Genomic DNA, 25831 nt, shown 5'->3' with positions numbered 1-25831 from the left:
CCAGGGAACAGTTGGGATATTGGTGAAATTTGGGGGGGTGATCTGGGTTGGAGATGTAGACATGCAGGTAGATGAAGGGCTCTTAACCTTCTTGTGGATGGAACAGCAGTCAGAGGGCCATACTTTGATAATCTAAAAGAATTTAAAAAAAACTTCTCCCCAGAGAATATAAATGCAGAGTACTGGATAAAAATTCTAAGAATCAACAGATTCCCTGAGTGTTTAAACATGGGTCCCACATTAAGAACCCCAACTATCAATGAAGTTATGGAAATGGATAACATGGGAGAAGAGAAGGCTTAGCGGTGAGCTACTACATATAGAAGAAGAGGAGCTAGCTAGTAGCAGGGACAGATAGGTAGGTGAGAAATTAATAAGGACAAAGGAAGAAAATATTTCAAGATGAATGGAGGAGGAACCAACTAGGTGGAAACTACTGAGAGATTAAGAAAGGAAAGAACTGACAAGTAGCCTTTGCAACAGTCTTAGCAAAAAGTGTGTACTATAGTCACCTATGAGGGAGCTTCTGCAAACTGCAGATTCCTAGGCCCATCAACACACTTATGAATCAGAATTTGATCAACTACTGCTGGCCCATTGACTATTGGAGATTGTTAGCAAACTTGGCTGGCGCAGTTTCAGAAAGCCGTAAGAAGACAAGTATGTAATGAGTTGGGATAGGAGAGCCTAGAGTAAGTTCAATTAAACTATTTAAGAGAAAGAGTTTAAAAATATAAGAGAAGGTAGAACCATTAATGGAGACAAAGAGGCAGGACCCAGAGAAAAAGTGAGGGAACACCTTTTCTATTTTTTTTCTTTTCCAAGTGAGAGGAGGGGAGATACACAGATTCCTGCATGCGCCCCAAGGGGGATCTACCTGGCAACCCCTGTCTGGGGTGGATGCTCTGCCCCTCTGGGGCCATGCTCACTCCGAGCTATTTTTAGCACTTGATGTGGAGGCTCCATGGAGCCATCCTCAGTGCCCGGGCCAATGTGCTTGAACCAGTTGAGCTATGACTGCAGGAAAGGAAGAGAGAGAGAGAGAGAGAGAGAGAGAGAGAGAGAGAGAGAGAAGAGGGAGGGGGAGGGGTGGAGAAGCAGATGGGCGCTTCTTCTGTGTTGTGCTGTGACCCAGAATCAAACTGGGTCATTCTCACAATGACCAACACTCTACCACTGGGCCAACCAGCCAGGGCCCCTTTCTTTTTTTTTTTTAATAGAGGCAAAGCAGAAACAATTGATGTAGATCTGGTTTTGGTGGGCTTCAGTTTTCTCTGCAAATTACAAGAGGCCATTTGCTGAGAATTTGAAATGTAGTTTCTTCATTAATAAAAATATTATTTGGAAGTTGTTATCCATCTTCATATTGAAAAATTATTACTATATTTTTATTGATATAAGCCATGAAGAAACATATTTGCATAACTGCAAATATGAATGTATGAATGAAGGAATGGATAAACAATGCAGGAAATGATTAGCATTCTAGTATGTTTCTATATGACCTTGAATCGAGTGGGGCTGAGATACTGAAGGAGGCAATGTCTTTGTCAGGGTTCTCCCTTGGGGAAATATTGATTCCCACATTCATTCACTGGATTAAGTATCTACCATATTTCAGGTATTGCTTTAGATGCAGAAGTTAAAGCCGGGTATAAAATCAATTCTCTGTCCTCATAGAGCTTACCTTGAGATGGAAGTAAAACAAAAGGGCAAGAACGAATAATAAATTTTTAAAATGAAAGAGCAACAAACAAATAACAGTTTCAAAATAGTGAGGTCAGGGGTTGGGCATGGTTGTGGAGGTCTCCATTTGGATGGATTGTGCAGGAAGAAGTCTGGACATCTGAGGCTTGAAGAGAAGCAGGCAATCATGATAAGGTCTGGAATAGAGCTTTGGAAGCAGAATAAACAGCAAGTGAGAGGAAAACACGCTGGTGTGTATAATAAGGAAGGGCCCACTGGCGGGATTGTGGGGAAGCAGCGTGAGAAATGGGGAGAGTGAGAAGTGGGGAGAGTGAGAATTTGGAATGTAGTCTCTTCATTAATAAAAATATTATTTGTAAGTTGTTATCCATTTTCATATTGAAAACGTGAGAGCCAGCTGGCAGGAGGTGGGGGAGTGGGGAGAGAGGTCAGAAAACAATGAAGTCCTAAGCACAAGAGAACTTTGTGCCTGCTCTGAGAAGAACGGACTAGAGGGGGCAAAGCACAGAGCATTGCTTTATTGTCATAGGCAGTCAACTTATTCTACGACTCCCCTGCATCCCCATATCCTCAAAGGTAACTGCCTATCCGAATTCTCTGAAAGTGAACTCCTCTCAGGTGTTCGGGCAGCCATAGCCTTAGTTAAAAGCAGGTACATCAGTCAGTTTGCTGTTGGGCGGATTAGCGTGACCGACCTTGGCGCCCGGACGGGCCCTTCTCATAGGCCAAGGGAGGAAGGCCTTGTCTGATGGGCGCAGGTGGTGCCCGGGGCCCCTGCCTCCCTTAGTACTTGTCCTTTCAATCTGACTTTCTGTATTTTTCCTGATTGCCGGTGGTGCCTCATTCTGACTTCTCCCAGGGGTGCATTTTCTGGTCCCAGCAGGATGTGAAGTGAGCATATTTCTAACAGGGTTCCACTCGCAGTTCGCACTTGGAGATCCAGATCCAAAACCCACCCTCCGGCCTTGCCCCGGAAAGGGGGTGGGTGGGGAGCGCGAACCTTATCTCCCGGGCTCCGCCTCCAGGCGGCTGAGAGCGAGTTCCCGAGCCGCCGAGCGCTGCCCTGGCCGCTGCAGGGAGCCGGGCTCCGGGCGGAGGGCAGCAAACCCGCTTCAGCCCCGTTTTTGCCCGGGCTGTGGCTGCTCGCCTCCCGGGAATCCCCGTATCCTTGGTGGAGAACGCAGTTGGCCGCGACAACCGTGACCCTGGACGCCGCGCCAGGTGAGGTGACACCGCTTTCTCCCCTTTCCCCGCCAGAACGACAGATAGGGGACTTTAGGGCTGGCTCTCCGGAGGCTGCATTGTGGCATTTGGGCGCTCCGAGGGTACAGTTCTCCCCGCGCTGAAATGCTCGGTGAACCCGGAGGTGGACTCCGCACCCAGCTGGAGGCTGGGATGCCAGGGTCTGTCTTGCAAAGTTACTTGGGTGTTAATGAATCTCGAGTTTCCGCTGGGTGCTGATTTATACCTCAGGGTGTTTGGCCTCTGAGAATAATAACATGCGGGGATTTACTTCCCTAAACTCATCTTCCACTGCCCATTTCGTAGGAAGGGGCTGCGGCGTTCACACCTGGCGCGTCCGGGAGCGCGGAGCCCGGAGCGGGAGCGCGGAGCGGGCAGCGGGCGCGCGGGGCCGGGGGCTGTGAGGGGTGGTTCGCAGGTTCTTCTCGCTTGCTGCATGGGAGGCTCACTCCGGAGCTTTCCTAAAATTCAGTGCTTGAGCAGCACCCCAGACCAAAGAAATCAGAATTCTTGCAGTGGGACTTTGGGCAAACTCATTGGAAAAAACTGTTCTCAGGTGAGTCCGATGCGCAGTAGTTTGGAAACCCGTGAGTTGGAGCAGTGGTTCCCAAAGGGTGTTCTCTGGCCCGCAGCATCGGCATCACCTGGGAACTTTTAGAAAAGCAAAATCTAGGGCGCAGCTGAGACTCTGGGAGCAGGGCCCAGCTCTGTTTTAATGAGACCCCTAGGTGATGCCAGAGCTTGCGCCCTTTTCAGAACTTGGGTTGGATCTCAGTTAGGGTAAGGGCAAACACCTGCAAATGCCCCTCCACGGACGGAGGAGGAAACACCATTTTTGGAAAATCTAAGGTATACTGTGGACTTCGGAGGATCCTACGAAGGACTGAGGCACAGCCATCATCTTGAGCAATTTTCACGTAGTAGACTTGGCATATTTGCTTTAGGAGAGACTGTGGCTCTTCTTTTTTTCAGAGTTGAAATGAAGCCAGGGAAGAAATGTACACGAGAGAGCCTTGTAGCTGTAACACAAGAACCTTTGGCCCCTGATGACATGAGCCCAGATCATTCCTGTCATCAGTGCACATTGCAGGACTCATTTGCAGCAGTATTTTTCTTTTTCTAAAAAAAAGCAGTTGTAAGTTTAAGGGATTCATGCCAGTTCTCCAGAATGAAAGGGAATTCAGCATTACAGGTCTCTGGAATATCTGAAGTGGCTCTTTCTTCTTCTTCTTATTTCTTTTAATAGAAATCTGAGATTTCAAAATTTGGGCTAGAAAATAAAATCCAGCTCTTTCTAAGTCATGAGTACAGAAATAAAATGACTTTGCAAATAAGCTTAAGTGGATTAGAAAATCTCACACTGGCTAAAAAGCTAAAACAGGCATGACTTCAGTCCCAGCACGTGTGCTGTGGTGAACACAGTGCTACCTCCCAAGACTCTCTGTACTGAGACTGTTTATTTTCCAAGCTGCTCTCTGTGCCAATTTATGATTGAGGTGTGTCAACCTGTTAAGGGACAGGTAGTACGCTAGGGCTTAGAAAACTGGGGAAATGTAGATAGTAGTTAGGAATAGGAGGAGCCTTGGTCTGAAGCTCAAGCCTCAGGTTCCGTACATGCTCTCTGCTCCTCCATGCGCTTGGATGGGGCATCCATCCTCCAGACATCTCTCTGCGCATCTGTCCTACGGGGGCTGTCGTAGCGCAATGCATACTTCCTAATTCTCACATTGTTGCCAGGCTGAAATGAAATAATGCTTCTATAGTGCCTAGCATAGTAAATTAAATGTTAGCTTAAAATGTGCACAGATCACACACAAACTGAAAATAAAACAAAAACGTAACCCCAGACACCTTGAAATGAAAAGAAAAAAACAGGTTATGGATAACACGGTCTGATTTTGTAGATATTTATATTTATTTACGTGCCAACCTCACCTGTAGAATTTAAAATTTTTGCTTTTTTTTTTTACCCGAATGTGAACATATGGATATCCTCAATTTGTCTTCATAATTTTATTGCATGTTTTATATAGCACTTTCTAGGAAAGACATTTTTAAGTAGCATAGCTTCAAACTGACAGCCTAGTTTTTATCTACTCACTGCCTATAGTGAAAGATTTCACCATGAGGTGGAGTTTATAATCTATGGACAGTCACATTTAAATAGTCTGAAACTCTTAGCTCTCCAGGATATCATTCCTTATAAAAGGAAATGCATATGATAAAATAAAAGGGGCATGGTGTGGCTTCCAAGAGAACCAGTGGAGAGGTACTATCTGGTGTATCTTAGGTTCTTGAGAGAAAGAATAAAATGAAACCTTAACCAGTTACATCAAGATTTGTTCAAGACAACATGTAACAAAACAAAATGAGGTCACAGAGCACGGACAGGCCTAAATGGGCAAAAAAAGGGTAGGTAAGGTCATTTAAGTGTCCTTTTCTTCAACTGCAGTAATTTCAAAATGCTCCAAGCCACATATCCGAAAAGCAATTTCTTTAATATTATTTGAATGGAACTGATCTGGATGATCTGCTTAGGACCAAATGGTACTTCTGAAAAAAATATTTATGATATTAATTCTAAAAGGGATGCCAAATGATTCTGTACTTTCAAATCGGTCTTGATTCTCCTTTAATTCCAGTGATAAATTGAATATTAGATATCTACCTTGAGTACCTTTTTACGACTCGTCTTACATTGTTTTGTAAATTTAATTTATTGGGGTAACATTGTTAATAAAATTATATAAGTTTCAAGTGTACAGTTCTATAATACATCATCAGTATATTACATTATGTGTTCACCACCCCAAGTCCAGTCTCCTCTGTCACCTTATATTTGATCCCCTCAACCCTCATTACCCCCCTCCCCCATACCCCCCTCCCCTGTGCCCCCTCCCCCATGCTCCCCTCCCCCAGACCCTCTCAACCCTCATTACCCCCCTCAACCCTCATTACCCCCCTCCCCCTCCCCTCCCCTCCCCTCCCCCTCCCCCTCCCCCTCCCCCTCCCCTCCCCCTCCCCTTCCCCCTCCCCTTCCCCCTCCCCCTCCCTCCTCCCCCCTCCCCCCTCCCCCATATCCCCCTTTTCCTCTGGTTACCACCATACTGTTGTTTGTGCTTGAGTTTTTGTTCATTTGTCTTGTTTGTTCATTTGTTGCTTTCAGTTTTATTTTTTTTTAATTTATTCATTTTAGAGAGGAGAGAGGAGAGAGAGAGAGAGAGAGAGAGAGAGAGAGAGAGAAGGGGGGAGGAGCAGGAAGCATCAACTCCCATATGTGCCTTGACCAGGCAAGCCCAGGATTTTGAACTGGCGACCTCAGGTGTTCCAGGTTGACGTTTTATCCACTGTGCCACCACAGGTCAGGCCTGCTTTCAGTTTTAAATACCACATGTGAGTGAAATCATTTGGTTCTTGACTTTTTCCTTCTGACTTTAGCTTAGCAAGATATTCTCAAGATCTATCCATGTTGTCACAAATGGCAGTATTTCATCTTTTCTTATGGCTGAGTAGTATTTCATTGTATATATGTACCACAGCTTTATCTGATCATCTCTCAAAGGGCACCTTGGTTGTTTCCTTGTCTTGGCCCTCCATGAACAGTGCTGTAGTGAACATAGGGATGCATATATCTTTACAAGTGTTTTCATATTATTCAGGTAGAAACCCAGAAAGGGGATGATGGGTCATATGGTAACTCAATTCTTAATCTTTTGAGTTACTGTACTGTTTTCCATAGAGGCTGTTTCAGTTTACATTCCCATCAGCAGTCAATGAGGGTTCTTTTTTCTCCACAACCACTTCAATTCTTGTTATTACTTGTCTTGTTGAGAGAAGCCATTCTAACAGGTGTGAAGAGGTAGCTCATTGTACTTTTAATTTGCATTTCAAATACAAGAGGTCAGACTCTGCCTTTAACCAATCCTGTGTGACTTCTAGAAGACTAAACATAACTCAAGTTCCAGCATATAAGCATTTTAGTGACTCCTCCATTCAGGAAATCAGGTCTTTATTAGGATACTTTAAATATTTATTTATTTATTTTTGTTTTGTTTTGTTTTTAAGTTAGAGGAGATAGTGAGATAGACTCCTGTCTGTGCCCCGATGGGGATCCATGCGTCAACTCCCATCTGTGGCTCGAGTACCTGAGGCTCAGGTCAGACCAATGAGCTATCCTGAGTGCCCCAGGCCAACGCTCAAACCAATTGAGCCATTGGCTGCGTGAAGGAGAGAGGGGAGAGAAGCAGATGATCACTTCTCCTGCGTGCCCTGACCAGGAATCGATCCCCAGGATGTCCACAGGCCAGGCCAACACTCTGTCCACTGAGCCAACCTGCCAGGGCCTATTAGGATGCTTTTGAAATTACAATTTAATGTTATTAAATTGAGTTGAATTAAAATTCAGTGTTATTAAATGGAATGTAATTACAATTTAATGTTAGTAGGGTGTTTTGTTTGGCTCATTGTGTATGATATGAGGAGATGTGTGGCGATAAAAAGGAAAGATCAGATGTACATCTCTAGAAGGGGAAAAATGAAGGCACGCGGAAGCCTATACAACTCTCAGCACTCACAGAAGAGTTCTGGATAATTTGAAAAGCTAAGAGAGTCTGTGATGTCGCAATTCAGTGACAGGATGTGGCCGATTAGGAATGATCAATATTGCAGGGCCCCACAGTAATTTTATAATTCTCCATTTATAGGCATAAGGCCCAGAGCAGAGGTGATCATAGAAAAGTTAGCTTAATTGCATACAATTTACATAACCTGGCTCTCTTAGGAAGGTTTTGATGAGAGTTACCTGGCCTTCATTTAGGTTCTTTTTGTGGGCCCTATTTATTTCAGAGAGGGTTGTTTTACTATCAGGTCCCATCTTGAAAGTCTTATGAGTAAATACATCACAGAAAATGGATACATGTTTTTATTTTGTATTTATTGTTTTTAGATTATATTACTCAGCATGCAATTGTAAATTCTTTAGTTTGATTCATTATCGTTTTTTGTGAAAACTACATTGAAATGTTTATTTCTGGCAGGTGGTCCAGTCTCAGACAAAGAGAATTAGCCACAGAGGCCAAGTTCCTCAACGTCTGCCTTATGATTAAAGATACAGTCTTGGCCCTGGCCTGTGACTCAGTTGATATAGTGTCAGCCCAGAGTATGGATGCCCGTGTTTGATTCCCAGTCAGGGCACACAGGAGAAGCAACCACCTGCTTCTCTCCCCCTAATTCCCTCTTTCTCCCCCTAACTCCTTCTCTCTCCCCCAACTCCCTCTCCCTCTCCTTCTCTCTCCCACCCCCTCCCTCTCCCCCTTTCTCTACCTCTTCCCCTCCCTCTCCTTCTGACTCTCTTTTCCTCCTGCAGCAAGTGACTCAATTGGTTAGAGTGTGGCCCCGAATGCTGAGAATAGCTAGGTTGGTCTTAGCACATAAGCCTCAAGTGCTAAAAATAGCTTGGTACTGGAGCATTGGCCCCTGATGGGGTTGCCTAGTGGATCCCAGTTGGGGCATATGTGGGAGTCTGCCTCACTATCTCCCCTCATCTCACCTAAAAAAAAAGAGAAAAAAGAGAAAAGAATAAAGATACAGTTTCTTCAGCCAGACTGCCTAAACTCGATCCTGACTCTTTGACTTACTAGTTGTTTGAACTTGGATGTTACACATACTTTTTTTTGCTTCTGTGTTCTAATTAGTAAAAATGGAGTCAAGGTACCTACTTCAACTGGATTGTTCTAAGGAGTGAATTGATACATATGAAGGTTTTTTTTTGTTTTTTTGTTTGTTTTTTAAACAGTGCCTGGCATATAGTAAATGCTTAGTAAGAATTTGCTATTATTTTACCTTAAACATTACCAAATGGTTTAAGCTAAAGCTCTCTTCTGTTTTCACCTCTGACAATTGGACCCTAAAAAAGTATAGTAATGTACATTATGTTCATTTAATTTTTTTTCTGTTTTATCTAGTGGGTGGAATTTGTTACAGAGTATATAAAGTACTTTAAGTTTCTCAGAAACTAATACAACATTTTGAACATTTATAAAAATTCCCAGATACTGCTGCTGCTGGCCAGAGACCACACATTAGGAGTCAGTGGGAATAGTATTTTAGAATGCTGATTCCAAGCTGATTAAAAGCAATCAGTTTGATTAATTTATTTTGTAAATGAATAAAGTAATTATGTCCTTATAAAGAGAGGCCTACTAACTACATCCATAGGATTCCCATGAACTCATAGACTTTTTAGAACAGTTAAGGGGAATTGGAATTTGTTTAATATATAAGAAAAATGGAGACATTTATCTTGACTAAGGGCTCATGAATAGTTAGTGGTGGCTCTGCAGTTTTTATTCAACTACCTTGCATTCTGAAAAATCAGGTAATTTGACATGGGAGAATGTTTTTGGAATACGATAGGTCTTCTTGTCCCATTTAACCCAGTTTGATTTCAGCGTTATTTATTTAAAAGCCTTCCTTAATGAAAAACCACAGAAAACAATATATTCACAATGACAAGAAAATTAATCCACAGATATTATTTGTGAAAAGGGCAATCTTTTCCACTAGTTTGTTTTTTCAAAAGATTTAGTTTAGTTTTTTAGATCTTTGTTGTTTCTTTGACATTTTGATTGTCACTAATGACAAACTCAGGAGATCTGTTTGAAAACATTGACAGTTGTCTCAAGTCCAAGTTTGGTGACCTTCTGGGAATCCTGCCAGTTGCTTGTGTTTGATTCAGTGTTTAGTTTTTTGACTTGTCTTGTTTTGATCTAGGTCAATTTACTCATGATCGCAGTGTTATGTTACCTTTTAACTATTTGTTTTTACAGTAATTGGTGTGAATAAGAAAAGATTCGGGACCAAAAATTTTTCCTTTTTAAAATTTAAAGTAAAAAAGACATTATAGTGAAGTTTGAACTTTATAGAAAGTTTGTTCTGCTAAGAATGTTCTTTAAAAACTGGTTTTAAAAGTTTTATTATATAACAGGGATAAATAAAAACACTCACAAAAATATGCATTATATATATTTTGTGTGTGTGTGTCTGTGTGTGTGTGTGTGTGTGTGTGTGTGTGTGACAGAGATAGAGAGAAGGACAGATACGGACAGACAGACAGGAAGTTAGAGATGAGAAGCATCAATTCTTCATTGCGGCACCTTAGTTGTTCATTGATTGTTTTCTCATGTGCCTTGACAGGCTGGGGGTGGGGATTACAGCAGAGAGAGTGACCCCTTGCTTAAACCAGTGACCTTGGGTTTAAGCTGGTGAGCTGTGCTCAAGCCAGCAACCTTGGGGTTTCAAATCTGGGTCTTCTGTGTCCTAGTCAGACGCTCTATCCATTGTGCCACCACCTGGTCAGGCTGTGCATTATATATTTATGGTAACTTTCAAATTCATAGGTGACTCAATGTTTGAAACAACTTATTGAAATATATACTTTTGGCTCTGGCTGGGTAGCTCAGTTGGTTAGAGCATCATCCCAACATGCCGAGACTGCCCATTCTATTCCTGGTCAGGGCACATACAGGAATCAATGAATGTATAAATAATTGGAACAACTAATAAATCCTTCTGTCTTTCTCAAGTCAATAAATAAAAATTAAAAAAAGAAATATATACTTTTAAAAATTCTAAAACTTTTTCCACATGAATTTTGCTACTTTATTAGGAAGAGAGAGTTTGATTTTATCTCATGGATTTTGGGTAAACAAGTGTTCCCTATTAGTACCCTGAATAGATAGTATATTAAAGATAAGACAGGAAAAACATTCTCTGTAAGGGTTCAGCCATTCATCAAATAGTGATTAAGTGCTTACCAAATGCTTGGCTATCCTAGGAGGACTCAGAGAAGTTGCTAAGTTCTGTTTAGTTGTTCTATTGATAGCCAATTGGAAAATTTTTTAAATGGAAAATGCCCTTTTATTTATTATATAAAAATAAGAACGTTTTATAAATATCTTAAGTGAAAAAATGTAAAAGGTGAAAATAGTTGTCATTTAAATTTAGAAAAAATCTACAAGCATCGCGTGATGTGTCACTTAGTTTCGTCTCACACCATGTTTGATTCTCATTTGACATAATGCAATGGTTCAATCTGCAGAAAGGGCCGTGTGTGGTTTGAGGGTATATCCTGGCAAGAAGCGGAGAGGTTATGAGAAAGTAAACATCCCAGGTCCTGGGAATGGAGGCAACTGCACTATCGCCCTGGAGAAAGTTACACTTCCCCTTGGGCAATCTGCCTTTTCAACATTCAACATTCGTTTCTCTTTCAAAAGCAAAGTGCCTTTACTTTTCTCACCCTGATCAAATCATTAGTTACCTAGAACTTCTGGACTAAGGTTTGACATGAGCGTGAAATAACAGCTGTGGGGAGCAGGGATGACATGGTAACTGCCTTAACCAGAATGGTGTAGGCAGAGTCCCTACCCGGTCCCTTTGGAACAAGGTAGGAGCAGGGATGAAAAGAGCCAGTGGGATGCAGAGCTCATGACAGCCAGTGGAGGCCCACAGAGGCTAATGTGAATTCTTGTATATTTAGTGAAAGCAAACACTTGAGTGTGTAGTGTGAGCAGGTAGGTACTGACTCCAGTCCATGTTATGTGTGATTTCTATACAACCGTGTAAATAATAGTAATAATAGTTATATGCCAAGTGCTGAATAAACAAATGCTCTCATTATTTTCAAGAAGGATCTGGACCAGGAAATGGGGAACCTGGTTTCTCATCCCAGCCCACCACCAACTTGCTGAAAAGCTGGTAGTTTAGAAAAGCCTGTGGTAAGGGAGAGCTAGCAGGTGTGACTGTCAAGTCTTCTTTCATTTTGCTATTTGATACTTATCTTCATCTTGGTTGAAAGCACCCTTTGAGACCATCATGGAACATATAAAGAATTGCAGCTTAGAGCACCTGTGTATAGAGTTGAAGTCACTGTGGAGTAGTAACCTTTAGGAAATCAGTCTATTGAGGAATGGAGAATGCATTCCTAAAATTGCTGTTAACATACTTCTTGAATGTGCGTTGAAGATGGATGTTACTGTGAGTGAGAAATGAGAAAATAACAGCTCTTTTTATTTCCAGACCATTTTAGTGATGCCTAAACACATTTTTTCTTTGGCTTCCATGTGGGAATTACATAAATAATGTTCACTGGTCTTTTTAACACTTGAAAAAAAATTTTGTTTCTGATTCTGAATTATGGGTTTTGTGAGGGAAATCATGTTTATATGAGTAATCAAATTATATTTTTGAGCTCTAAATTATATGTTTCTCAAAATGCTAACAGTTGTGTTTGGGTTGCATAATGATAGATATTTTCTTTTCTGCTTTTGTTTATTTTAAAATATACATATATTACGTTTATACTACAAAATGAATGTATAACGACATGCCTTGTAGATAGAAACACTTGAAATTATAATTTTAAATTCTCACACAAATGAGAGGAAATGATGTTTAGTGTGATTAATTTGCTCATAAAGTACATATTATGCCAGATGTACTTTGAAATACCAGACAAACTAAGTACAGATAGTAAAATCTGGCTAAAATGACACAAGAAATTTTTTAAAGCAGAAAAATTAGTTTATTACTTCTTGTGAATGTTAAAAGAATATCATGTGCTCTACTACTCTGAGGCCATATAAGATATTAGCTAAAATCATAGGTATTGCACAGTCGTGGCCCTTACACTTAGCACCTGTATGTCCCTGGACATGACATTTAATCTTTCTGGTTTATTTTTATTTTTATTATTATTATTATTATTTTTTTTATCAAATGAGAGGCAGGGAGGCAGAAAGAGAGGCTCTTGCATGTGCTCTGACTGGGATCCACCTCTCAACCCCTGTCTGGGGCTGGTGTTCTGCCCATCTGGGGCCACTGCTTTGTTGCTCAGCAACCAAGCTATTTTAGCGCCTGAGGTGAGGCCATGGTGCCATCCTGAGCGCCCAAGGCCAACTTGCTCGAACCATTCGAGCCATGCCTGTGGGAGGTGAAGAGAGAGGGAGAAGGGAAAGGGGTGGAGAAGCAGATAGTGCTTCTCTTGTGTGTCCTGACTGGGAATTGAACCCAGGACTTTGACATGGTAGGCCAATGCTCTACCACTGAGCCAAGCGGCCAGGGCCTGGCATTTAATCTTTTAAAGCTTAATTTGTCCATTGTTAATTGAGGATCATAGGACCTAGTTCATAGAGTGGTCAGTAAGGTTAAATGAGATGATGCAAATAAACACTTGAGCAGAGAGCCTAGCAGGGAGGAGAGGCAGATCCAGGTTTTCGCCATTACCCACGCTGTGCTGGGGGAGAAGAAATTGCCAGCGTAGAGAGGGGTCTCCTGAAGCTGGCAAGGCAATAGCAGCAATAACAGAGGCTTTGAGACTCACTCCTTGTAACTATTAGTGTTGATTCTGGAGTCCGAGTGGCTGTCATCCTTTACCCTATGGCTCAGTCCCAGAAGGTCATGGCTGTTGATGGGATTGAGGGTATCCTCAATTCTTGCTTATAGCTGAAGATGGCTTGTCACAAACTCCTGTATTTAGCAATTGTAGAGCTCTCTTTGGCAAGGGCCACAGATAACTAATATCAGGGCTTTACAAAAATCAGAAGATAGCTTTTCTCAGGTCTGACGCAGCTCTTGGTTTCAGTATCCTTTTGCTTCTTCAGTTGCTATCGCCTGGACTAGGGTGCCTCTGTATAAGCATACATTCATTCAACCATTCAGCAAGTATTTCAGCTCTTTCTATAGTTAAACTAGATCCTAGGGATGCAGAAATAAATAAACACGGTTCCTGTCTTCAAGGACTAACAGTTGCTTAGCAAATTTCCCCATAGATGCTTGGATGTCATACCACAAGCTCCTAGCCCCGTTCCATTGCTGCTTAGGGTAGAATGACTTGAGGAGGTTGTGGTTGTTCATATGTTAATTGTCTCATACCTTCTAGTCTGAAGGTTTATTATTAGGGGTTGTGGTTATATCTGTGTTCTCCTTAGAACCATGATGATTTCCATATATATAATGTACATCAGTAAGTTTTGTCAAAATATTTAGGCTAAGCATGTCTTCTATTAAGCCAAAACAAAATAAAACAAAAAGCCATGATGAAATGAACTGAGCCTTGACAGAAGTTAAGGAGGCTTTGGGATAATCAAAATCAATCCTTTTTAGACAATTGATATCAGAACCCTGAAAAAAGTGGGAATATTTTTTGATCTTGGACTCATTCTAAATGAGTAAGTTAAATGAATGTCTAGACAGTTACCCATACAGGATAATTAAGAGTCATTTGTGTATCTGTGCTTTCGTAACTGTGGCTCTAAATACTTTTAACTTTTAGGTGGATAGTGTAATTTCAGATTGGATATTTTTTGGCCAGACAGACCTATTACATTATTAAATGTTAAACCTGAGTAACGCCATGCGTTTGTATATTTTAAATGTTTCTATATTATCTTGGATATGGCTGTCGATGAATTCCAAATTTCTCTCTAGTAACCGGCCATGGTTTTGAGCGTTGGGCCTACGTCAGCCTATATAAATCTTGAAAATCAGTTATAATTTCATGTTTTTAAACTTGATTTGAGTACTAATGACTTAAATTAAAAGATAATTGTGTGCATGTTCATTCCTCTTCCATTTATAATAAAGTTAGCCCAAGAAATTTTTTTCCTTTTCCTTTCTTTTATTGTTTTAGTATTGCCAATCATTAGACAAGGCCAACCTATTTTATGCTAAGCTGTTTTCAAGGAATCCACTTATACAGAGCTTCAATCTTTCCAGACTTCCATGGAGAGGAGATGTCGCCTGCTTCTTGAGACCGCAAGACTTTGCTACTATTACCCGACACTCTGGAGAATGTCAGTTTTTTTCCTTCTGGCATTTGTCTTTTCTCAGGGCCATCCTGTGGTGTGTCCTATGGTGAAAAGGGGAAGGAAGAAGGCACATCTGATTATCTGTAAGAGTTGCAGAAATGCGTTTCAGTTTCTGCAACCATTATTCTCATTAGAGAGTTGGGAAGTTTTCAATAGAAAAATACAGGGATTTTGATACATCACAGGATTGGGAGTAGGGGACACAGGAACTTCCAAGGAAGCCATTAATGTGTATTTCATCACTTTCATAGCCTTGATATATGGGTAATTGTAAAAACACTGAATATGTGCTATATGAAAGCAAAAGAAAACAAAAAACAAAAAAAAAACAAGAGAAAGGATGAGCCAAGTATGTTTAATTTCAGTGGCTGTCAGGGTGCCTAGTATAGGCAGCCCATGTTACAAACAACATAGGTTCTGTAGGTTTGTTCTTAAGTTGAATTTGTATGTAATTGGAACAGGTACATTTACCTATTAGATGCAACTTAGGTGTTTGTCTTAACATAGTATTTATTTTTATTTTTCTGTGCATATAAATACTTAAACATATCAAATATGACCTTAAACAATCTGGGATGATGCAGAAGATGATGGGCTTGTTGGAGAGGATGGGATTGGAGTTAGTTAGAGAGTCAGGGTTTGATTCTGCTTTTAGAGTCAGTTTTCTGAAGTAGCATCAGGGGAGGTTTTCACAGAGCTTTTCTTTTCCTCAAAAATGGCCGTGTAGCATCTCAGGCCTTCGGTAACTATACGGTACACTGGTGAACCTCTCTGTATCAGGATCTTGCTCCTTTAACTTTCCCATTCCTGCTTCAATGAGACAAAAAATAATCAGCTAACTCTTTTGTAGAAAACTTGTTTGGTTCTGGAGTTTCTAGGTCCCTGTTTTCTTCCCTATATGCTCTTGTGTGCTGCTCTAGTTCCATAAGGTCTTCATTGGTTAGTTATTTGCATGGGAGTTCAGTAACTCTATGATATCATTTTCACTGATGTCCAACTGCAGTCGATTACCAATAGCCCTTATGGCGCTCCATTTGTATGAGTTGTACATAATTTAGATGTTTGTAATTTAGAGACTTGCTGTAGATTAAGGTTCCATGATTCCAGGTGACATAGTTGGGGGATGGACTATTTTAAATATAATTTTTTTTGACAGACAGAAAGTCAGAGAGAGGAACAGATAGGGACAGACAGGAACAGACAGACAGGAAGGGAGAGAGATGAGAAGCATCAACTCTTTGTTGCAGCTCTTTAGTTGTTCAGTGATTGCTTTCTCATATGTGCCTTGCCTGGGAGGCTACAGCAGATCGAGTAACCCCTTGCTCAAGCCACAACCTTGAGCTCAAGCCAGCGACTTTTGGGCTCAAGCCAGCAACCATGGGGTCATGTCTATGATCCCATGATCAAGCCAGTTGAAGCTGATGAGCCCTTGCTTAAGCCGGATGAGCCTGCGCTCAAGCTGGCGACCTCAGGGTTTCTAAACGGGGTCCTCTGGTCCCAGTCCAACGCTCCGTCCTCTGCACCACCACCTGTTAGGTTCAAATATAATTTTTAAGAAGCAAAATAAGACTGTCATTGAGCTTCAAATGGTCTAATAATGGAGATATTGTCAGTTTTTTTTTATAATTTGTTTCATAGAGGAGGTGGGGCTTAAACCTGCTTCTTTTTATTTTTTTTATTTTTTTTATTTAGTGAGAGGAGGGGAGGCAGAGACAAACTCTGGCATGCACCCTGACTGGGATCCACCAGGCAAGCCCATTAGGGAGCAATGTTTGCACATCTGGGGCCCTTGCTCTGTTGCAACTGGAGCCATTTTTTAGTGCCTGAGGCGGAGGCCATGAAGCCGTCCTCAGCACCCAGGGCCAGCTTGCTCTAATCGAGCCATGGTTGTAGGAGGGGAGGAGAAGAGAGAGCAAGAGTGCCGCGGACCAGCGCGGTTTGTAATTCTGGGTCTTGAGTGAGAACTGTGTGGAATTAAGAAAACAAACTCATTAAGCAAAAGGATGGGATCAGGAGGCCTCTTCTATGCTGATGGCAATATCCGAGTGCCCCATAGCCCCAGTTTGCTTTATTATATAGCCATATGCAAATCAAGGATGTCCTTGATACAAAGTTACACATCTGAGGCAAAAACAGGAACTCTCTTAAGGCATAAACAGGAATCCCCCCACCATGCATAAGTGAAATCAGTCAATGTCTGAACAAAGAGTGAGAGGAGGGGCATGTAAGTTGCTTCCAGCAACTTAAGCAAGCAAGTGAAGTGGGGGCAAATACTCAGCATCTCAGCACCATAGCCAATATGGAGGTGAAGGGGGGAGAACTTAGCCTTTTGCTAAGCCTCAAATTTACAATGTCTTTTTGCCATTTACAGTCCACAACACGAGAGAAAGAGAGAGAGCGAAGTGAAAGAGGGAGGGATGGAGAAGCAGATGGGTGCTTCTCCTGTGTTCCCTGACCGAGAATCGAACCTAGGACATCCACACGCCAGGCTGATGCTCTACTACTAAGCCAGCTGGCCAGGGCCTTGAACCTGCTTCTTGATGCATCGTTCAGTTTGAACAAATGGTTCAGTTTAGATACACACTGTAGTCAACATAAATCATAGGGCTGGAAGTTATCCCACAAATAATTACTGTTTGCAATCCAAATGTTGTTTATACCAACAATACTTGATGCTGTAACCTCTCTCTAGCATATCTAATGAGCAAATTTCCCAATGCCAAACACATTTAATGATGGGTCACTTTAAGTTTTAGGGACATTCCCATTTATTAAAACCCTTTTCCTTGAATTAAACTGAAAACTTCCTCTCTGGAGTTTCTAGGCATTGATCCTAACTCTGTATTCTTGAAGTGACAGGGACAAGTTGATTTCTTTTCCACATGACAGTCTTCCCAGTATTTGAAGACAAGTGAAGCATCATATTCTAAAACCGCTTCTCTTTTGCAATGATTTGGAATTACTTCTCCAGTCTGGTCAGCCTGCCCTGGTCACGCTGAATTTTGATTCCCTCTGACCACTGGTTGCTGAATAGAACGTGTGCAGTGCTGTTCTCTTTCTCACTTGTAGCTGAAGACCAAACAAATTGTTGGCAGCCATTTCGCACTAACGACTGCAGTTCACCATTAGCTAAGACCTTTCAGTCTACTTAGACCTCTTGCTATTAAGCCAGCTGATTCCTATTGAGCATTCTGCAATCCGGATTTTGGCTTCGAGGATTTTTCTGTGTTTCTTTTGAATTTTGTTTTCTTGCAGTTGGTCCATTATTTACCCAGGTGAGATCTGTTAAATCCAAAGTCTTTCATTTAGTTAGAAATCTTTCTTATTTTAGCTTTGTCTGGAAATTGATTTGCAGTTCATCATTGCCCTCAGCCAAATTACAAATACAGGGAGTCCTCGGGTTATGACAGTCTCGAAAATGACGTTTCGAGTTTACGAACAAATAAACTTTAGAAAGGTTAAGACGTGAGTGTTTGGCTTACACCGTTAGCATTGTACTTACGGACTATGTGGGCAAACTAGTTTGGTTGCACGCAGTGGAAGAATACATAGTATTCTTTTTCCATGGCTTAGTTGTGTTTTTATGATCAGGGGTCCCCAAACTTTTTACACAAGGGGCCAGTTCACTGTCTCTCAGACCATTGGAGGGCCGCCACATAGAGTGCTCCTCTCACTGACCACCAATGAAAGAGGTGCCCCTTCCGGAAGTGCGGGGGTGGGGGAGGGCAGGATAAATGTCCTCAGGGGGCCGGATGCGGTTCGCGGGCCATAGTTTGGGGATGCCTGTTATGATTTTACAACTGTGTTAGGATAGGTGAATGACTTAGGCTAGGGTGTGTTTTGACATACACCAAAATTTGGGTTACATCACTGTTGTAGGTACAGAACTATGTCATATCACAAGGACCCCCTGTAACTAATTAAGTCAACAGGGTGAATGGCAGAATTCTAAAACAGCACTAGAAACTTCCTACTAGGTTGGCATAGGTGTTACTCTTCACTGGAGAGCCATTTAATTAGTTTTATATTAAGCTTACATTTACCTATTTTCCTTATTGAAATATCCTGAGCATGGTATTCTAACATCAGCCTAGTACTCCCATCAAAGAAGTACAGGTCAGTTTGGTATGATTTATTCTTGTCATTTAACAAGTGTTTTAGGTCAGTTTTTGATTTTAAACAGCATATATATAGGTGGACTTAAAAAGAACAAACAACCAAAATATAAAATTTCTAAATTCTAACTAGCAAATTGAACCCATTAAGCTTTATTATAATTGCTTAATATATTGAAACTCATTTTTTTTTGCATTTCATTTGGATTTCTTTTTTATCATGCTTTTTTGTTTTTTATTATAATTATTACAATTAGTTTTTCTGACTTTGTTTGGAATTAAGTTTGCTTCATTGTTTTTTCTTACCAGTTATCTCTGGAAAATTTATTCCTATTTACATAATAATAGTTACCATTATATTTCTATATATCAGTTGAAATTTAAATTTTCTACTAGCTAGCTTGTATCCAGTCACCCCTCTTTGAGATCATTTACTTATTCTGTTTACATGATTTGTGTCGCGTTCACTGCCCTCCATCTCCCCCTGCCCACCCAGCTCCCAGTTTGAGAACTTGTATGTACTTCTAGAATGTTATTAAGTTTTTAATGTAATAATTCTAGATGGAAGTTTATTTTGGAGATGTCATTAGGGGAGGGTGGCAAATTTTGCTCATTTAAAAACAATTTTCTACTCTACAGCTAGCTTAGTTTTGTTGATCTAGTAATTTTTTTTGGAGAGAGTGAACAGAGAGCAAACATTTGAGATTTTTTAATGTTCAAATGATCAAAGTGTTCATAGATGAATGGCTTTTTGGTTAAGTCTATATTTTCCTTTTAGAACTTTAAAGATTTTGATTCATTGTGTTTTAGGTTCACTTCTGTGATAATCTCTAGACAATCTGAATTTATTATTTTTTTAGGAATTCTCCCCTTCCCCCTCTCGCCTTCACAATGATTTAGGATTTTTTGCTTCATCTTTTGACTTATGATTTGCCACCAATATGTGTATGAAGGAGACCTTTTTCCCCCAAATGGAATCATTTTGGTACTTATGAGACCCTTTCAATCTAAAGATTCAAATCTTTACTTAGCTCGGAAAGCTTTTTATTATTTCTTCATAGCCTCTACTTTTGCTTCCTTCTGAAATTTTTTTTTTAAATTATTTTGGAAACTCTGTGTCCCTTTGCATTGTAATCTGTAACTCGATTTTTCATCTAGCTACTTTTCAACTATTCTCACATATATCTGTGAATATATTAATTATATTTAAGTTAGTTGTATTTTCCCTGTTATAAACTCTCCTTATAGGGGTGTTCATTCCTATATTTGTTGAGTTCGTGGACTTCCTCCATGATGCCAGTTGTCACTGGGTAACTGTGTTTGCAGTTTCATGTTTACTATTATATGGATGTTTTCCCTGTTTACTACAGCTTGCTCCTAATAATCGTGGAGTTGGACGATGTACTAGGTAGTGTCTTGCCTTTCTGGACACGGCTGCTTCCTGTTTCTCTCAGGGTTTGCTAGTGGGGAATCTACCTGAGACTTTTTTCCACACCAGTCTAAGAGCCCACAATCATGGCTTCCCGTGGATACAAATGGAAAAGAGTTACATCATGTCCAAGAGGCCACTGTTCTAATTTGCACAAACTGCTTCCTGCTCAGCCTGAGAAGTATCTGTCAGGATAATTTTTCTTTGCTTGTTCTAAGAATACTTTTTCTTCAACCTCTGAGTAATATTGTTCTCCTGACCTTCCCAGCAATGCAGGCCATTGAGGTGTGAAGGGATCATGTTCAGTGTTAATCTGACAGTATTCTAAAGCAACTGTAGCCCTGGCCAGTTGGTTCAGTGGTAGAGCATTGGCCCAGCGTATGGAAGGACAAGGTTTGATTCCTGGTCAGGGCATACAAGAAAAGTGACCATCTGCTTCTCCACCCCAACTTCATTTCTCTCTCTCTCTTTCCTTTCCATAGCTAAGGCTCGAATGATTCCAGAAAATTTGTGCTGGCCACTAAGGATGGCTCCATGGCTTTGCCTTAGGCACTAAATTAGCTTGGTTGCCGAGCAATGAAGCAGAAGCCCCAGATGGGCAGAGCATCAGGGATCCCAGTCCCAGTGCATGCAGGAGTCTGCCTCTCTGCCTCCATGCCTCTCACTTATTAAAAACAAACAAACAAACAAACAAAAACAATCTGTATTTATAGAAAGGAACAAAAGTCATTTTGTTGCCTGCTTTATTACTTCCGTTATGAAATGAACATTTTTGACCAAATAGTATATATATAGACAGTCATAGTTGCACCCTTGGGCTCTTGGTTACTATGGCTTTAGGGATCTTGTTTACTATTTCTTCCACACTCAGTTGTATGATGTAGAAAAATGCGAGCATCTTCTTTTGGATGAAGTCTGACCTATTGTAATGCTAAGACTGCACTTGGCACTTCCTAGCGACATGTCAGCTTTCTAATATGAAGAAAGTCTGTCCAGTGCAGCTGTTTCTGTTTAGACCATTGAATCTGAAAATCTGTATAAGAGAAGGTAACCAACAAACTTTAGAGTGAGCAGTGAGGCATGAGAGTTTCTACCTCATGAGCTTTTTACATTGTAGATGTATTTGATGATGATAATAATAGTAATATCCTAAGTTTGTGTCTCATGATCCTCTTTAGGGTTCCTTTCTGTAAGAATTTTTATAAATATTTAGTTACAATTTCACCTCTTATAATTCTTTCTTTTTTTATTGCACTAACCTCATAGAGTAGGGATTTAAATATATCTTTTTAAGCATTGCACACTGTCCTCATTTGCCAAGGTATGAACCAAAATATATACAAACTCAAATGTTTTCTAGTTCTCTTGGATTGGTTTTTCCTCAGAAAGTTTCATTATTTACTCAGTTTGAAATACAGTATTGTCAGTTTTAGAGTGCCAAGCATAGTTTTATTCAAATGTAAGAATAAAATACATTCCAATGCCCAAGTGTACATAACCCCCCCATGCCTGATCTTCACCATTTAAGAATATCTGTACAAGTTCTCTCTCACCATTCCAATTGACAGATAATCTAAACTTGACTCTGGTATTTATTTGCTAACTTTTTGTGTGTGTTTTGCGGGGAAAACAATGTAAATAGTTTAAGAAACTCCCTCATGTTAGAATTTAAAGCCATACTTCAAGCATTCAGTTGAATTTGTGTAGTGCTTGTTATTTGCTTAAAAGGAGGAGTATTTTCAAAAATTATTTTTTTGTCTGATAGCTTAGTGATAAGAAAGAAACACTATCATGAAAAGAGAATGCTCAGAATAGTATTGTGCATGTCTTTAGAGCTTTTGAATGCAGTAGAAATGTTAATAGTATGATAACTTTGATTATATAATTTTAACTTAATGGAAAATTCATAAGGTACTAGATCTAGTAGATCCAGCTTGGAATAATGGAAAGAAGTGATCGTTTTTAAAATTTGTTTTAAGGGGATAATTAATAACCTTGAATTTAATAAAATAATTAGGTAAATTATTTATGGGAATAAACTGTCTCCTCACCCCTGGTTTTATAGAGGAGATACTGAAGTCCAGCCAGGCTTATATTCTTGTCCTGATTCCTACAGTGTCCTAGTGGCCTTGCTGGCCCTGGGACAGAGAGGTCCAACTGCCAGAACAATCCTCTTTTCCCCACACCTAGCTGAACAGGCCAGAAAGGAACTGAATATTGTGACTCATCACTTTTAAACAACTCATTCTTACTGAACTGACTATAATGGTTCCTTAATTAACAAATGCAGGATGTTCATTTTTTCATACCAGAGCTTCCTTTTAGATGGTAAAAAAAAAAAAAAATTGCTCACTAGTTTATTTTTGAGGATGGTCTTTTCATTTTCCATTCTTTTGAACAATTAGTCAGGTTTTATTTGGTTCCCTGGAATGTCAGGATGGTAGGTTGGCTGTATTAGTTCACAGTGACTCTCTTTTTCCTCAGGAAACCTCTCTGGCATACCTCGTATGTGGCAGTGGGGCCATCTGGGAGGCAAAAGAAGATTGTACCCCATGAAGCATTTTGTTTTTCCTGGCTGTTTAGCTAGCATTTTCCCAATAGGAACAAAAGACTAGCTTTTGAACGGGCAGTGCTCTGAAGGGTAGGTAGGGAAAAACAATGACAGAAAGTCAGAGTTAAGATAAAGTCATTAAAAGAATTTGAAACTAAATTGATAAATATTGCACTTTTCCCACAAGCAAGCAAATAGAAGGTGCATATTTCAAATTTGTATTTTCTTAGTTGCAGATATAAAGGAGGAAATTGGATATTGGGAATATTAAGTCTAGGTCAAGGAGTTAAATACAATAGGTATTTTGCAGTTTTGAAACAGGCATTCTTCCCTTAAACATCAAAGCAGAAGATAAGCAAGACAAAATTCACCCATGACAATGTTTTATAAGTTAACAGGAATACAAAGTAAAACAATTGAGGACCATTCATCTTGGTCAAGGAAGCCAGGATTTAAATTAATATAAGAATTGTGTAAATCCCTAACAAACCAATAAAACGAGGCTCTGTAGAATTAAGGAGAAGATTTTTGAAGCTTAAATTTTTGAATTTTAGAAGAAATAAAAAGTGAACTCAGTATTCGTAAGATGCTAAAAATATGAGTCACTTTATAATATTTCTTAATTGATTTATTATTAAGAGATCATTATATTAAATAAAGAGTAAAAACTGGACTCAGTTCTTTGAGATTGATACTACAGAGGGAGACCGTGTTTTCCTGACTCTCTCATGGCATCGTCATAAGACATTGGATAAGATGAGCCAGTCTGAAAACCATGTTTCTATATATCTGGTTTTGTTGGGGCTTTCATAGAACAATGACTTCCAAGATTTTTTTTATAGCACCCACAAGAAGATAGTTTACATGAGTGGTAGTCAACCTGGTCTCTACTGCCCACTAGTGGGCATTCCAGCTTTCATGGTGGGCGGTAGAAGAGCAACCAAAGTATAAATAAAAAGATAGATTTAACTATAGTAAGTTTTTTATAAAGATTTATTCTGCCAAACTTAGCGAAAGTCCGACATAAAGTACTTGGTAAGCAATTACTATTATATGCTTTAACTTGCTGTAACTCTGCTTTATATATTTTATAAAGTAAAGTTACTTCCCTACTTTATAAACCACCATTACCGTGGAACCAGTGGGCGGTTAGAAAATTTTACTACTAACAGAGATACAAAAGTGGGCGGTAGGTATAAAAAGGTTGACTGCCCCTGGTTTACACTGTGACAAATCTGTATTTATGTGATAGATGTATCAAATATTGTTTTATGATCAACATTTACCTTTGCTGCATTATGTTCCGACATTTCTCTTTCCATTCTGTTGAAACACTGGTCATGACTCACTACATTGATTTTATAATCTATTAATGGGTCATGGTTTGCGGTTTGAACAACACGGCCATAAAATCCCCACCATAATTTTTTTTTTTTGGGGGGTGATGAGTTTATAGTTGTATGGGTAGCTCCGTTTGCCAAATACATTTCAGGTACACAATGAGTTTACATTTCCTAATCCCATGGTAGACCTGGCCAGTAAATTCAGTGGAAATTGACATGAGTCAGGACTGGAGCATTTAGTTTCTGTTTGAGACTTTCCGAAGCTCTATACCTCTGGCCTGGCTAATGGCCATGTTCCTTAGAATGGGTCCCAAGTAGAGGGATGCGGAGTAGAACCCTTAGCCATCCCATGGTGGATATATAGTGTAAATGAAAAAATAAAACTTTATTGTTACAAGGCACAATTCTTTAATTTATTACTTGGAATACGCTAATTCTCCTGGTGGTAGAGGAGAGTTCAATTATGTGTTCTGCTGATAGTGGCACGGAGAGCCTTCTTTTGGAATATTAACTTTTCCTAAAAACATATTTCAGTTTAAAAATAAGTTTATTATTTCTGATTATAAAACAATATGTGTTCTTTATACAAACATTTGGAAAATATAGAAAAGCATAATGAAAAAATTATGTATATGTAACACTATTATTTGGAGCTAAAATTGTTTGACATTCTATGAAAAGAACTTTTTACTCAGTTAACTATATAGTTTTGTGTTTTGCCCTTTCTCTTACTGTTTTTCGAACTCATTAAATATCCTTGGAACTCATGAATGTCATGCCTCTGCAATGCGTCATCATATAGATGAACCAGCATTTATTTAGCTCTTCTTGTATTGTTAGATGTTTAAATTTCGTTCACTACAAAGAGTTTTAATGGTCTACAATCACAGCCCTTGGCACTCGAAAGCACATAGTAAGCCAGAGGACAGTCCACATGCACTCCCTCTGGTTAGTATCAGCTGCATCGCCCCGTTCCCCATTCCTGGCACAGAGTGGGCGCACATGGTCTACTGCCAAGTAAATAATTCCATATGTACATATGCCTTCTGTAAAGCTTATGCTCAGTTTTCTAAAAACGGGGACGCTTTTTATTTCCTTTCCTCCATCCTCCAGCAATGAATTTGGTTTCCTTCTGAGTTCTTTCAGGGAAGGTCATTGCCATCCGCCTGACCCCCAAGCCAGAGGCCTGGGCTCATTCTTCTTTCTCCTCTCTCCACAGATCTCATCAGTCCTCCTTGGCTTATGTAATGCTGGATCTCTCAGCTCTGTCCTCACTCCACTGTGCTACCTCAGGCCCTCACTGCCTCTCAGGGTCTTCCCGGTTTTCCTGGCAACGTTCTTCCTTTTGCTACCATAGTGAGCTCCCTGTCCCTGAGCTGGAATACCATTCCCGGTTTTCAGTCCGTCTGTGGAATCCTAGAATGAGCTTTGAAAGTCCATTCCTCTTCACTTGATGTAGAAGGCTCTTCAAAGTTTGTTTCCTGAGTACCTTTCCTGTCCTTGAAATTCTTTTCCCTGACTGCCCATAATGGAACAAATTAGGTTAAAGCCTGAACTTGTAAAAACCTCATAAGGTGATA

The 25831-nt window shown here is 40.2% G+C and overlaps 1 protein-coding gene and 1 non-coding gene across 2 annotated transcripts in view; one reads left to right on the top strand and one right to left on the bottom strand.

Moving 5' to 3' along the window:
• Window positions 1-2646: 2646 nt before the first annotated feature.
• COL21A1 (collagen type XXI alpha 1 chain) overlaps window positions 2647-25831 on the top strand; it is a 200179-nt gene continuing 176994 nt past the window's right edge. Inside the window, exon 1 of the mRNA XM_066252823.1 lies at window positions 2647-2928. The gene's annotated coding sequence lies outside the window, so the exon portion shown is untranslated. The remainder of the gene's footprint in view (window positions 2929-25831) is intronic.
• TRNAG-ACC (transfer RNA glycine (anticodon ACC)) lies at window positions 12994-13069 on the bottom strand. The gene has a single exon. It is a non-coding gene; the product is annotated as a tRNA-Gly (tRNA).

The sequence above is a fragment of the Saccopteryx bilineata genome, chromosome 1, assembly GCF_036850765.1.
Source record: "Saccopteryx bilineata isolate mSacBil1 chromosome 1, mSacBil1_pri_phased_curated, whole genome shotgun sequence".
NCBI classification, from domain to species: Eukaryota; Metazoa; Chordata; class Mammalia; order Chiroptera; family Emballonuridae; genus Saccopteryx; species Saccopteryx bilineata.
This window is presented reverse-complemented; position numbering and strand designations above follow the sequence as displayed.